Raw genomic sequence first — 13,060 nt, forward strand, 5'->3', positions numbered from 1 at the left:
ACACCATCATGCTATAAATCAGACTTAACTTTTCCTTGTGGATTTTATGAATATTATCTAATCCTCTCTTTAGTCATTTCTTCTTAGATTATAAATTTATTTCTTCCTGTTACCATATCTTGACCATGTTCCTGCCAACACACACACACACACACACACACACACACACACACACACCAAATTATGCATTGGTTTCCTGAAGGTCTGTATCAATCCATTTCTCTTACAAACTAAGAACATCCGTGATTAAAAAACCAGCCAGGCCTGGTGGTATAGTGTAGAAGTTAGCTTGATTCGGGAAATAACCAGGCTAGCTAAAAGATAAAACAATTATATTTTTATTTATTATAAGGGAAAACTCACAAAACAGGAACGAGAAGTCCAAACTCTGCTGTGTTACTAGGGAACCACACAGAGAGAGCACCTGGGCTTTTTTTTCTCCAGATACCCGAAATCCACACCCTAACTTGGTCCTACCTCTTAAAGAGAATTGGTTGGCAAAGATTCCCCATCAATGCAGGCCTGTAATCCCAGATACAAAAGAGGTTAGGCTGTGCTATCAGAAGGGACTATAGGGGTGGGTGTCTATGAGATTGATGGAGCCTTTTTTTTTTTTTTAGCGTGGGGAGCAGAGCTCAGGGGAAACTCAATAGCCACCAAAACTGCTCCAAGTCAGTGGGTTCTTTTTTATTTCGTTTTTTTTTTAATTTTTTTTTGTCATAAATATGAAGAATGAACTTCAGGGACCATAGAGTGTGAGTTTTAGAGAGTTTTATTGCATCTCTAAGTGGGAGACTATGTAGGAGGGAGAGAAAGAGAGAAGGCGGGAGGGAGGGAAAGAAGGAGGGAGGGAGGGAGAGAGAGGGAGGGAGGGAGGGCTGGAAGGGAGAGTAGGACTTCTGTGTATCAGAAGGGGGAGTCTCAGGAACTGGAGCTGCCATTATGGGGCCTTTTTAAATCTCATGACAGAAAGTGCAGTGAGGTCCTGGGAGGAGAGTGAGGATACGCTAGCCGGTCAGTTCAGTTGTCGGGTCTGGCCTGACATGTTTGTCTGCGTTGGGGGAAGAGTGAGGACTGAGAAAGTAGACAAGAGACAACAGACACAGTCGGGCGGACATCCAGTGAACACCATGATTAGCCTGGTGTTTGTTTCTCATAGCCTTTATATACCCCGCTCCAGAAAGGAGGGGGAAGGCAAGAGGCTTCTTTTCCAAGATACAAAGAACAAACGAAGTAATTACCTTCTTAATACCCAAAACATCAAGTAACCACATCCTGTGTCAAAACATCCTGTTAATAGGTATACCTTGGGTCAAACCTCCCATCATATAACTTTCAAGGAGTAAGAATAGGTCTGAACTCTCTGACCTTTAGTTAGGGTGGAACCGATCCACTTCTGTGGGTTCCCATATTCAGTTGGCCAAACCAGGTATCCAGCCTCCTCTTAGCTTCAGCCTTATAGGCATCCAGAATCTTCAGCCTTATAGGCATCACAGGAGGGGACAAAGAACAGGAAGCAGAACTCTCTGCCGGTATTCCTAACTCCAGCAAGACCATCTCCAAAGTTTCTGTTTTGGGAGTCCCAATCCCATTGGCTAGTTTCTGTCTTCTGTTCTCATCAGCAGGGAGATTGTAAGTTCAAAACCTGTTGTTTTCAAGGAGAGCCTGGGAAGCTAGGTAAGATCCTTCTGGAAAGAAAAAGTCAAAAAAGAACTAGGGATGTCCTTCAGTGGTAGAGAGCTTTCTTAGCATACAGAGACCATAGATTTAACCTTAAGAATTGAAAAATACAAAACGACAAACAAACCAGGTCACCCCAAACCCAGACAAGCAAACATGAAATTTGAGACAAGGTCATCTAACGAACTAATTCTACAGGAAGGAGCCATCATCTTGTTTGAAAACAGCAATGTAGTCAATTAAAAGCAAAACCCCAAGCTCACAGCCTATTTTTAAGAAAGCTTGTCTGCTCAAAGATGAAGTCTTAAGGAAGATAGAATCTCTAGTTGAATTTTTATGACAAAATAAATTGCTAACCCATTGTGGTCTTAATTGGTTCCATCTAGACTTCCACACAGTGCTCGCCATTTTCCCTGACTTTTGCAGGTAGCTTGTAGACAAATGATAGGAGAGAGAATGCTAAGGACACGTCTCTTGTCAACTTTGACAAAACTTTTAAGTGAAGTATATGTAATGGATTGTTAAAAATTGATGCTCAAAGCAGCCTTCTGGGCTAAACAAACACACCTGGAGCTTTGAGGACTTTGTATCCAAGTAGAGAATGTTCTATTTGTTATGGTCATGTTAAATGTTGCGGAGGAGGCTTATTAGAGGAGCCTAGAACTTTCTATACAGAAAGTTCTTTAGTGGCAGGCCGTCTCCAGAGCACATTCCGTTTCAGGGCCATAAAGACCGTGACATAAGCTCATGAGTATGGTTCATGAGCCAAGTGTACTAGAGTGCCTAAAATATTGGAGTCAGAGTGGCTGTGTGTCCAATGCCTTCCACACATTCTTACCCGAGACATAAGGCCTAATCTTAGCCTATACGATGCAGAACTTTCTCGCTAAATGTGCCTGTCTAGCTCAGCAGCTAACATATGTCCAAAATCCATTTGGCTTCACCTGCACATATGTCACATTGTTTTCTCTCCAGACTGTCTGCTCTGCGTCTGCGGACTCTGCCTCTGAGTCGTTAAACACAATGTCACCTCTAGACAGTTTCGTGTGGCCTGTGCAATGTTCTTTTGACTTCCCTTCCTTCTTCCATTTTAACATACTGTGCACCTTCAGTTTAGAGAACTTTCTAATTTCTAACTTCATTTTCTGATTAATGCAACCTGAAAATGCTGGTCCCTCAACAGCATGTTGATTTTCTTTCTCTTTCAAAGTCCTCTACATGGAAGGCTCACAGTATGCTAAATGAAGAAAACTGTCCATCAAGGAAATAGACATTAGAAGATGCCTACAAGAGAGTAAGCAAAAAAAGAGAGAAAAAAAATGTGATGAGGGCCTTCTCAAATCACATGTTGAGCATAGGCTAAGGGGTCATTTAGTCCTCTGCCAAGCTGAATCTTCCCAGAAACATGGAATTATCTGCTGTAATGATCCCCGCATACATAACTCAAGGCTCCATCGGATTAACTTGATTTGCTCTTTGCCCAATTTGCCCTGGTGGTAAAACACAGGCGGTATGACTCAGTGGACAAAGTCTTTTCATCTGCTCCAGCCGTTCTCTAATGCAAACCAGGGTGGTTAGCCGACTTCCCTCAGTCTCTCCAGGAGACCATAACAAGCTATGTAAACAAGGAAAAGGCCCCTTGGGTGCAGAACTCTCTATGGCAATAACTTCAAAGGCATCTGTGGTATTCCATTCAGAAGTCTATCTAATTTGGGGCAGATACACACAAGCAAAACAGCTTGTAATATTTACACCGGGAGGCTCTGCTGCCCTGGCACCGTACTTTCTTTCTCCAGTTGTAATTTGTTTAGAGAAGGCATCTTGGGGATGGTGGGCCAAAGGGGTGGGCAGGAGCCCTGCGTTGCCAGCTGGATGTGTGTGGCCTTGGGGAAGTATGCTTTCAACAAGAATACTTTGGGTTTCCATTACCGGGAAGAATGCTCAAGGGAAAGTATGAGCGTATAAATTCCTTTGTCCGGAAATCAGGAGGAGAAAGGATTTTCACAGATGCCCTGCAGTGGGGCCTTTTGTCCCCTAAGAAGAATTGATGGAAGCTGCATCTCCGCTAAGGCAGAGCTCAATGCTCCCAGCAACACCCAGAGAATGTGCAGGGCTGTCTTGGCCACAACCTTTCCCCCTCTGTCAACAGTCTTGACCCAGGAGGGAGCAAGAGGCAAAACATCTGGGGTTGAGGACCTTATTTCTTATCCTTAACTTCTACCTGGAGTGAACACTTGTCTTTCTGTTTTATTTTGCCAGATTCTTTCAGTTTGCTGTTATTAGGCTCAGAAAGCAATATTCCATAGTATCGTGAGAGCTGAGGGTGTCTACCTCTTCCCAGGACACTGGGTACGAGCTGAGCATTGTTCAAAGTGCCGCTAATTGCCTTTAAGAATGGTATGGACAGTCAAGTTCCCTCTAAAGCTGTCCTTCTGATGTTTGCAAAATGTTGGAAATGAGGAGGTTGGATTATTTAATTGGCAGCTATTGGCCTCATCTCTGGTTCCCTGGCTGCTATAAACTAAGGACTGTTAAATAACCAGACAGATGGCCCTTCTACTGGCACCAGCCCCTGAATCCTCAATGACTTACGATGTGGTCCCACTGCAGCCTGGGTTCAGGTCCTGAGACAGCAAAGGGGTGTTGGTGAGAAGAAATGAATTGTCCGACCACCTGGTGAGTTTCTCACAAGTGGCCAGCCCCGAATAGCTTAAACCATATTTATACTTTCCAAACAAATCGTATTTTTCCATCCTAACAAATATGTTTAACCAACCCTTCAACATTAATGTCCAGCAAATGCAAATATGTCAAATATGTTTCTTTTCCAACTTTCACATCAAAATATTTAAACCAAAAACAATACTTATAATTTGCTAGCTTTGCCAAGTATCGAGCCAGGTACATCCTGCCTTTACAAAACTAAGAGGTGATATACATACGCACACATTTCCAAGAACAACAATCTTGTTCAAAACTTAGCAAAGCACATTTACAGAAATTGGGGTAAGTTGCCTCCAATCCTGTCAATCCCAATCAGGGCAGCTCCCAGGGTCTGGAGTCACAGCCGGGATCCTGGGACGAGGAATCTGAGAAGAATCAACTCCCAAAGAATTTTAGGGGAAAATATTTGAGAGATAAATGGCTTTTCCAGGAAAGATCACATCTGTCTCATGTGTGACTGACAAAGCGACATGAAAGACCACCAAAAGAACGATCGCTATTACGAGAGAGAAGAGAGTATGCAGGACACGCGATACCAGCAGTGTCCTGAGCTGTCCCAAAGTCCACTGGTCCTTGCAGAGTAAGAATGTCCCCGAGGGCTTTGCCTCATCTGGAGACCAGTTGGGCAAGCGCACATCTATTGGTCCAAAGCTAGGCTGCACGGCTCCCAACAGACTTAAAGTTAGTGATGTGGCAGTTATAGCTATAGCATCACCTGAGCTCCTAAGGTGAGGCCCTGAGTGTGACTGTTTGGGGCAATGTGACAGAGAAGTGGCAGAGCCAAGGAGCAGCCAGCACGTTGGTAGCTGCAGAAGGAGCGGGTTTGGGAGAATCACAGTCTTGACAGCGGAAGGGGCGTGACATCAGGAGCAGCAAGGGAAGTAGTGATTCTGCTGGAGCCCTGATAACTTTTGAAGGGGACATTACAAATGTCCCCCTTAGGACTTAACCTTAAAGAACAGTATGAAAACATGGAGTCTGGGGGCTGTGTTTGGAGACACGAAGAGCATTTAGGCAAGTGGAAAGAATTACAAAGCCCCTCGGCATCCAGACAAGTAACTCCCCCTTCAAGTCAGCTCATTGGGCAAACAGATTTACTCTTTACCAGCTCCCAGCTCTTGCCACGTGACCATCAAGTCTTTTAGTTTTGCAAAAGCCTGGTACTAAATATTTGTGCGTTGTGCATCAAGTCCTTGCTTGATATCAATTCTCCTTCAAAATCAGCCACAAAAACCAGAAATTGCTCCAACCAGGCTAACCTCTGTATTTAAGAACAGGCCATAAAGAAATTCTACGACTTACCTTGTCTAAAAACAGGTCACAAGGCCCTCATTCCAGAGGGGTCCTACCTTATACTCAGGAGAATGGACTGCTGCACATAGAGACCAGGAGAATTTGAGCAGACAGGCTATGGCATTTTTCTGTGATATGAGACAATGGACTTGGGTCCAGTCACCCTTCCGATCTGCTATCAGTTCTCCAACAGTCACAGCAAAAGGAATGGGGTCTTTAACGCTTCATTTCTGAAGAGTCCTTAACAGATAAAGCTTTGGTTAACTGTGCTTTTCTCTTATCAAGCTGTCCTTTGTTACAGGGGTAGTGGATATGGCATTTAGTAAATATAGGTAAAGGAATATATTTATTCTTTCCACCCCATTGGAACTTTAGAATTAACTCATTTAATTTTCTGTCTTGTTGCATTGCAACTTCTTTTCTTCTTGAGCAACATTCTAGAAAGGTGGGCTCCCCTTAAGCCATGGTAAGAGGTAGGCAAAATACTCAATACTTTAATGAGATGCTGTACTTTCCCTTCCCAGAACCTCTTCCCTTGATGTAGAAACTTACAGACCACAGACATGTAGAGTCGTATGTCAAGTTTAACTCTGTCTCTGTCTCTGTCTCTGTCTCTCTCTCTCTGTCTCTCTCTGTCTCTGTCTCTCTCTCTTTTAAAATCACTTTTCATCCTTAACACTTTTGGATTCCCCTCCCCCAATATTTTGGAATTCCTTACGCTTTCTCTGACTTCCCCTTCCCTGCCATATGGAGGCTTGTCCACCATGTATCTGGCCTTCATGACAGCTTCTCCCCTTCACTCTCCTGTGGACAACAGTTGGACTTTCAGCTTGCCTGCCTAGGGCTTTCTCTTTTAAACTATGATAAAATATGATAGTTTAATCATATTCAATTTAGTTGTTTAATCATAATTCAGTCTTTGTGCTTCCATTAAAATCCATTTGTAAGTTCTTCTATTAATGAAGCCTAGAACCTCAAAATGGGACCCAGAGTTTTCTGTATCCCCAGGACCCTTCCAGGGAGGTTCCTCCAATTTAGTCTCCTGGGACCTTCTGGAGATGAGCCTAGACTCTAGAAAAACTCTCAGTTGGCTTGAATCCATTTAGCATCTCTTTCCCAATTCATGTAGCATGACAATTATCTTCACTTTGGCTCTATTTGCTGTTAGGCATATTTTAAACATCTATTTATTTTCTTCTGTCTTCACTGTGACTGTAACCAGAGATAGAGTCTAGGACAGTTATTACCAGGTATGGGGTCTAAGGCAGATGTTTCTAGATCCTTGGTCTCTTAAGCAAAGAACCAAAATAAAGGCTCACATAGGTTTGCAAAAATACTGAGGAAATTAAGTTCTTTATTTGAAGTAAAACAATAGTACAGATTAGAAAGAGACACTGTCAAGATTGATAGGGGACTCAAGGGCTCTAATTCTTATTTGAGACTTCACTTTATAACATTGTAGAGAAGGAGTTAGGTTGCTATGGAATGTAGTTTGGCTGTTTCTTTTTTTTTTCACACCTTTTTTCTCATCTGTATTTACCTTTTAAAGCAGAATGTGATTGGACACTGTATTTCCACTCACAAGCCTTGCTCAGTTACAAGACCTAGGGAAGCTTAGGATTTTGTTCTTGGTACAAGCCACATGGGGAATTCCTGTTGTTTTAGCTTGTGTACTTACTTCTAAGACTAGTACATGCAGAACTATAGGGGATGAAAAATTTTAAGATGAAACTTAAGCCATCTTAATTTTTTTCTGTTAAACATGAAGTTATCTCAGAACACTTCCAAGTGAAATTATTTGGTCTAATAAGGGATCCAGCTCGATCGACAGCTAAACACTTCAGACCACAAAGTTAATAGGTTACATTACATCTTACAACAAACGTTCTACCAATCTCCTGAATCAAACCTATAGTATCACAGTATCACACAAGTAGAAAGAAATTTTATCTTCCCCTTAGTTTTCATGCCACACAGATGTCTTAATGTTAAGAAAAAAAAAACAAAAATCCTGGGAAATATATTATCAGAAGGAATGATAGTAAGCATCAAACAGAGTTCTGGTGAAGTTTAGTCTACTTCTTCCATGCGTGAAGTGTCGTCATCTCCTTCCAGGGGTGGCATTTCTTCAGTTACAGCAGCGCTGGTATCATCCACAGTAGGATCATCTTCATCAATACCTCGACCAAGCTTGATCATCCTGTAGATCCTGTTAGCGTGTGTGTGGGGGTCTTCCAGACTGAAGCCAGAAGACAGGAGTGCAGTTTCGTACAGCAAGATGACCAGATCCTTCACAGATTTGTCGTTCTTGTCGGCCTCTGCCTTTTGCCGGAGGGTTTCAATAATGGAGTGATCAGGGTTTATCTCCAGGTGCTTCTTTGCTGCCATGTAACCCATCGTTGAGCTGTCTCTGAGGGCTTGAGCTTTCATGATTCTTTCCATGTTTGCTGTCCACCCACATGTGCTTGTGACAATAGAGCATGGGGATGTCACCAATCGGGTTGATACAACCACGTTTTCAACCTTTTTCTCCAAAATAGCTTTCATAATTTTGCAGAGTTTTTCAAATTTTGTCTTTTTTTCTTCTTGCTTCTTTTTCTCCTCTTCATCTTCTGGAAGCTCCAGTCCTTCTTTGGTAACTGACCCCAAGGTCTTGCCTTCAAATTCCTTCAGTTGTTGCACACAATATTTATCAATGGGCTCAGTCATATAGATTACTTCTAAGCCATGCTTTCGGAGGCATCCCACAAAAGCCGAATTAGCAACTTGGTCCTTGGTCTCACCTCATCTAATAAAGTAGATGTGCTTCTGGTTTTCCTTCATTTGGGTGCAATAATCTTTGAGAGAAACCATCTCATCTCCAGAGGCAGATGTGTAGTATCACAACAGCTCTGAAAGCTTCTTCCGATTTTGAGAGTCTTCATTAATTCCAAGCTTTATATTTTTTGAGAACTGCTCATAAAACTTTTTGTCATTCTCTTTATCTTCTGCCAGCTCAGTGAATAGTTCTAAGCATTTCTTGACCAAATTCTTTCTGATAACTTTCAAAATTTTGCTTTGCTGCAACATTTCACGGGAGCTGTTTAGAGGAAGAGCCTCAGAATCCACCACTCCTCTAACGAAATTCAGACACTCAGGAATTAACTCTTCACAGTTATCCATGATGAAAACTCTGCGCACATACAGCTTGATGTTGTTCTTTTTCTTTCTGTTTTCAAACAGATCAAAAGGAGCACGTCTTGGGACAAAAAGGAGGGCTTGGAATTCCAATTGTCCTTCAACAGAAAAATGCTTTATTGCCTAATGTTCTTCCCAATCGTTGGTTAAGCTCTTGTAGAACTCTCCATATTCTTCATTAGTAATGTCATCAGGATTTCTGGTCCTAATAGGCTTTGTTTTGTTGAGCTCTTCCTGATAGATGTACTTTTCCTTTCTTCTTCTTCTTCTTCTTCTTCTTCTTCTTCTTCTTCTTCTTCTTCTTCTTCTTCTTCTTCTTCTTCTTCTTCTTCTTCTTTTTCTTCTTCTTCTTCTTCTTCTTCTTGTCACCATCCTTCTTTTCTTCCTCTTCTTCATTGGAACCGACATCTTCTGTTTCAGGCTTGTCATCAGACTCCTATTCTTCTTTTTCCTTCTCTTCCTCTTTATCTTCTTTTTCTTCAGCTTCATCATCACGGACTTCTTTATCACATTCCTTCTCCATGAAGAGAGTAATGGGATAGCCAATAAACTGAGAATGTTTCTTCACAATCTCTTTTATTCTCCTTTCCTCCAAGTACTCAGTTTGGTCTTCTTTCAGGTGTAAGATGACCTTTGTTTCACGACCCATTGGCTCCCTTCACTGTGAAGGATCCCCCGGCTGAGGATTCCCAGGCGTACTGCTCGTTGTCATTGTGTTTGGTGATCATGGTCACTTTCTCAGCAACCAAATACGCAGAGTAAAAACCAACACCAAACTGGCCAATCATAGAAATATCTGCACCAGCCTGCAAAGCCTCCATAAAGACTTTGGTGCCAGACTTGGCAATGGTACCAAGGTTATTGATCAAGTCAGCCTTGGTCATTCCAATTCCAGTATCCACAATGGTGAGGTTTCGATCTTGTTTGTCGGGAATGAGATTAATGTGCAGCTCCTTCCCAGAGTCTAGTTTGCTAGAGTCTGTTAGACTCTCGTATCGGATCTTGTCCAGAGCATCTGATGAATTGGAAATGAGCTCCCTCAGAAAGATCTCTTTGTTCGAATAGAACATGTTGATGATCAAAGACATCAACTGTGCAATTTCTGCCTGAAAGGCAAAAGTCTCAACCTCTTCCTCCTCCATTGGTTGGTCCTGGGTCTAGGTTTCCTCAGGCATCTTTGCTGAGTGACCACGCACGAAACGTGACTATCCGCACCACGACACCGAAGCAACTCTGGCTGTTTCTTTATCTTGATTGACAAGCTTAGGTTACACAGACTTTTTCTCATTGCTTGTGTTTTGTCATATAGTGAAACAATCACATTTTAGTTTTCATAATACTTGTCTGGAGACAAGCTTTGACTCTAGAAATAAATGGACTCTGTCTAAATGGACACTGCCCAGGTCCATTTAGTATCTCTTTTCTATGTACTTTTATTTAATCTTATGCATGCCCAGCTATGCATAGGCACTGTGATGGTAAGAGGGAATTCTCCCTAAAAGTTCCCATGAAGGTACCATTCTGCTTTATTGCACATTCATCCAGTATCAGTCCAGGTTTGATCAGGCCATGGCCCATCGTTCTCAATTGTATTCCAGCATGCGGCTAACTAAAAATGGGGCAGTATCAAAGAGAGTATCAAAAGAGGATAACTTACTTTCATTTTTAAAAGTAGGTGCACATAGTCTGATATGGATGTGGTAGCCTCTAGAATTCTCAATAGGTTTCTATGTGCGTTGTTCGTAGATGGGTGTGTGAATGGCCAAGTCAAGTGGAGTACAGGTTGCTAATCGAGTACTTAAGCTTATCTGACTCATGACTGTAAGTTCCTAGAGAGTAGAAACATAAGTTTTTCATTCCATTGTATATTGCAGTGGTTAGAACACACCATGTAATTAAAATGCCTGATTAATTAAAAACAAAGAGAAAAAACAAAGACTCTTTTCAGTATCTAAGAGTGGAACAGGATGAGCTAATAACCAATTGACATAAAAAGGACCTGTTTGAATGTGCCATGAGGAAGAAAAAGGATGATCCTCTCCTTGTTTTTCTCTTTTTCTTTTTTCTTTTTTAATCTAGAAACCAATGCCCTCTAAAAAAAAGATACGCCGATGAAAGAAAAAGCTAATGTAAGTTCAGCCAATATACACGTTTATATACAGAAAAGTTTTCCCAAGAGTGAGGAGCTCTCCAAGAGGTAGCTTTGAACTCAGGCTTGAACTGCATTTTTTTAAAATTGATTTTATTGACCTATACATTTTTCTCTGTTCCCCTTTGATGTGAGATTTTCCTCTGTATGCTGTGAATACCATTGGTGAATAAAGAGATTGCCTTGGCCTGTTTGTTGATAGGGCAGAATTTAGGTAGGTGTGTGTAGGGGGGACTAGAATGAATGCTGGGAGAAAGGAGCCAGAATCAGAGAGAAGCCATGTAGCCCTGCCCCAGAAACAGATGACAGAACCTCGCTGGTAGGCTACCAGCCATGTGGTAAAATATAAAATAATGGAGATAGTTTAATTTTAGATGTAAGAGCTAGCTAGCAATACGCTTAAGTAATTGACCAAGCAATAATTTAATTAATACAGTTTCTAAGTGATTATTTCAGGTCTGAGCTGCCAGGTGGCCAGGAAACAAACAAGTGATCCCTCCACAACACTCCGTCTTTCCTCTCCCCTCCCCTTTAACCCTCTCCCATGGTCCCCATGCTCCCAATTTACTCAGGGGATCTTGTCCTTTTCTACTTCCCATGTAGATTAGATGCATGTATGTCTCTCTTAGGATCCTCATTGTTGTCTAGGTTCTCTGGGATTGTGCTTTGTGGGCTGGTTTTCTTTGTTTTATGTCTAAAAGCCACTTATGAGTGATTACATATGATAATTGTATTTCTGGATCTGGGGTACCTCACTCAATATGACGTTTTCTAGACCCATCCATTTGCCTGTAAATTTCAAGATGTCATTATTTTTTTCTGCTATGCAGTACTCCATTGTGTAAATGTACCATATTTTTCTTATTCATTCATCAGTTGAGGGACATTTAGGTTGTTTCCAGGTTCCGGCTATGACAAACAATAGTTTGATATGAACATAGTTGAACACATGTCCTTGTGGTACAACTGAGTATCCTTTGGGTATATACCCAAAAGTGGTATTGCTGAGTCTTGAAAAAGATTGTTTCTTAGCTTTCTGAGAAATTGATATCCAAAGGGGCTGGACAAATTTGCACTCCCACCAGCAATTCAGGAGTGTTCCCTTTACCCCACATCCACTCTAGCATAAGCTGTCATTAATGCTTTTGATCTTGGCCATTCTTACAGGTGTAAGATGGAATCTCAGAGTTGTTTTGATTTGCATTTCTCTGATGACTAAGGATGTTGAACATTTCCTTAAGTGTCTTTCTGTCATTTTAGATTCTTCTGTTGAGAGTTCTCTGTTTAGGTCTGTGCTCCATTTTGTTTTGTTGGATTATTTGTTCTTTTGATGACCAATTTCTTAAGTTCTTTGTATATTTTGGAGATCAACCATCTGTCTGATATGGGGTTGGTGAAGATCATTTCCCATTCTGTAGGCTGCCATTTTGTCTTGTTGACCTTGTTCTTTGCTTCATAGAAGCTTTTCAGTTTTAGGAGGTCCCATTTATTAATTGTTTCTCTCATTGTCTGTGTTACTGGGGTTATATTTAGGAAGTGTTCTCCTGTGCCAATGCATTCAAGTGTACTTCCTACTTTCTTTGCTATGAGGTTCAGTGTAGCTGGCTTTATGTCGAGGTCTTTGATCCATTTGGACTTGAGTTTTGTTCATGGTGATAGATATGGATCTATTTTCATTCTTCATGTTGATATCCAATTATGCTAGCACTGTTGGTTCAATATCTTTTCTTTTTTCCACTTTCCACTTTTTGCTTCTTTCTCAAAGAGTTGCAGTGGCCATAGTGTCTCTTCATAGCAATAGAACACTGAACACTGACTGGTGTTGGATTCCTCTCTGTATGCTGTGAATATGTTTTATTACTTTTGGTTAATAAAGAAGGTTTATTTGGTCTATGACAAGACAGAATATAGGTAGGCAGGAAAACTAAACTGACTGCAAGGAGAAAAAAGGCAGTCAGGCAGACAGCATGTAGCCACCCAAGAAGCAAGATGTGAGGTAACAAACCACGAGACTCGTGGTAAAATATAAAACTATAG

General features: G+C 41.5%; 1 pseudogene; it reads right to left on the reverse strand.

The window, feature by feature from the left end:
- Positions 1 to 7,210: 7,210 nt before the first annotated feature.
- Positions 7,211 to 10,049, reverse strand: LOC142857274 (heat shock protein HSP 90-alpha-like; annotated as a pseudogene).
- Positions 10,050 to 13,060: the final 3,011 nt, after the last annotated feature.

This window comes from Microtus pennsylvanicus, chromosome 9, assembly GCF_037038515.1.
Source record: "Microtus pennsylvanicus isolate mMicPen1 chromosome 9, mMicPen1.hap1, whole genome shotgun sequence".
NCBI classification, from domain to species: Eukaryota; Metazoa; Chordata; class Mammalia; order Rodentia; family Cricetidae; genus Microtus; species Microtus pennsylvanicus.